Source organism: Poecilia reticulata, chromosome 11, assembly GCF_904066995.2.
Source record: "Poecilia reticulata chromosome 11, P_reticulata-male-v2, whole genome shotgun sequence".
NCBI lineage: Eukaryota > Metazoa > Chordata > Actinopteri > Cyprinodontiformes > Poeciliidae > Poecilia > Poecilia reticulata.
In genome coordinates this window covers 25,310,413-25,313,334 of record NC_088840.1, presented here as the reverse complement: position 1 = coordinate 25,313,334, position 2,922 = coordinate 25,310,413, and positions in this window count along the sequence as shown.

Sequence of the window (2,922 nt, the reverse complement as noted above, 5' to 3'; positions counted from 1 at the left end):
AGCCAATCAGGCAAGGCACAGGTAAACTGAATGATGGTGGCACAACACAGCTTGAACATAACTCGAACCGTGAATCATGACAATCGTTTTCTTTTGCCGTGATATCATCTATTTGCTGAAGTCCTCTTGCCATTCTGCAGCAAACGCCAACACCACATGATGCTGCCACCTGCGCTTTATGAAAGATATCTACACCCTCATCTTTTGTCAAACACTTTCATTTTAGTTTCATCAGAGCTCAGGATACGTGTCCAAAAAAAAAAAAAAAGATGCTGTCGAAACAATTCTAAACCTATCAGGAGGGTTAGGATTAACGGCTTCGTTGTTTCTGAGTGGACATTCAGCCCAGGTCAGCAAAGGACTCGCTGACGTCGTTAAACGTTTTACCCAGCAGCTTCACAAATGTTTCTGTTTTTGTACTTTGTGTAATATGGACATTTTTTTCATCTCATCAGTGGATAAACCAGTCGTCACATTTCCACGGTGTTTATTTCTGTGCATAATTGCATAAAAAAATACTTGCAACCAACAATGAACCAGAATTGTGGGCGGCCACAAAGCTTTTCCAAAGTCATTGGCTGTTTGCTTAAACTTTTTCCATGATGGGAATGAAATGTGTTTAAGGTTTATTCTTAAAAGAAATTCACAGGTATGTCTCAAGGTTGTGAATTAACATGTCAGAATCTTCCAAGCCTTAATTGTACAAGGCCTTGTACACTTTGAAATCTTGGAATAATGATCTATATTCTTTGGTATGGTTTTTAACATAAATAAATACAGGTGTTAATCCTAGTCAACCTAAAAGGGGATAAAGTTATCCTGTCTGCTTTAATGAGAGATAGCAAGACAAAAAAGCTGCATCTTTTTAAACAATGCTTACTTTATCTGTGTTAACTAGCTGGAGCAATTTCTTTATGGTCCTCACAAATAAAGTACCCAGACGTTTACAAACAGGAATCTGTGCACAAAATGAGTCACAGCCCACTGTATCAGTCTGTGGGTCGCCAGGAGCTGATGGGGCCGCTCAACCATGACGGAGTCTATGGAAGCAGAACAAGCTCAGATAAACACACGTCACATGCAACAGCACTGGGAGAAATGCACAAAGAGCTCTAAGATAAACTTGTCAGTTGCACTGTTTGCTCCAGCATCTGCTGAATTTACATAAACTTCAATTGGTAGCTAATATTTCTTCAAGAATCCTTAAGAATCTATGTCTTTAATTTACTGCACATCCACGAAGAAAGTCCTGAAAAGCTCATGAAGGGATTCATGACACACTATTAAATCTCCTGGTAAGTGTTTTGACACTAAACATTGAAAACATTATGCTTTCGAGATGTGTTGTCTTTATGGGACATAAAGAGAATTTCACTACACTGAGAGGACAATGAAAAGGGTCAATATCTGCTTGAAATGTTGCACAAGAACCTTCTTTCACCAGGCAGAACACTGACAAGTTGTGAAAAGATCTTCCAGCAGGACAGAAGCTTCGAAAACATAACTAGTGTCTTCTTTAGCTAGTGGCTAAAGAAGAATCCTGCTCATGCCATGGAGTGGAGTAACTTGCTTCCCAATGTCAGTTCAGTTCAGATTTGTTAGAGGAGATAACGCTTTGAGTTGGCAAATAACATGAAAAAAACACTAAGAATTTAAAGAGGTTCTATAAAGAACTGTGGTCCAAAATCTCTCACAAGTGTGCAAAGTGGTGACCTATTGTAACTGTGTGCTACATTTTTAATCAGAACTCAGGAATTCTAAATTCCCAATTGGAAAAATCAACTCAAATGCCACCAGATTCCCCACTGGGAGCAACTCCGATCACCCTCCGTTCTGACTTCTTCCAAGTTCCGAATTCTGACTTCCGAGGTAATTGGAATGCAGCTCGAGAAAATGTCACACAGCTGCGCTTGCCAGCAGAGGTTTATCCACTAAATGACATGCAAATTCATTTCTACCGTTAAGCAAAGTGTTTCTCACGTTTTCAGATGTTTGGTCTCATATTAGAATAAAACCACCGTAGAACTGAAAGAACATTTGTATAAAAAAAATCAGAGTTCTATCAAATAATGATTTCCCTCAATGTAAATACATGAAGTAGAACAGGTTAATGTGCATAAAGTCCATCCAGAAGTCATCTGCAAATATCTGCGTTATTATTTTGGTGCAAATATATACTGTACTGACTTAATAAATTGATGTGATAATAATATCTACACCCTGTTTTGGAAAGTATTTTGTCATAAACAGTTTCTTATAGAAATATGAATAAATAACTTGATGCTAAAAAACCCTGTATAATATTGTCCACATTATGTATGTCAGAGTCAAACGGTAAAAAACAGAAACAAGTTAATAACGTTAAACATCAGGTGATTCAAGTCTTGACATGACGTGGATACTTTTGGACTTTGACTGGGCCATTCTAAGAGATACATAGAGCTTGATCTAAAGGATTGCACTGTACCGCTAGCATGGCAGCTTGTGACACGTTTCTTTTAGGATTTCGCTACATCTAAATTCCAATCAACTCTGACCAGTTTGTCCTTGATGAAGACAAGCGTCCCCTCAGCAGAATACTGCCACCACCATGTTCTACAGTGGGACAAAACATGTGACACGTTTCCCCATTTGGCTCTTTAATTTGAGTTGAATTAAGTCCCCTTTCAAACATTTTCCTGTTATTTTATCTTTTCCCAATCACATTGGGGAGAAACGTTGGTGTGTTCATTAATGAGTTAAACAACGTTAATAGCCGCTGCATGTCTGAATCCGTCACGCTGTCAGAGTGCACGATGTGTCCTCAATTCCAGGCACCGCGCTCTTGTGCCACGCTGCTTTTTCAGTGCGTGTACGCGTGAACCTCCTTCTCCCTCTAGCCTACATCGCTGCAACCCCACCGCCACCACCCCACCCCTTTAC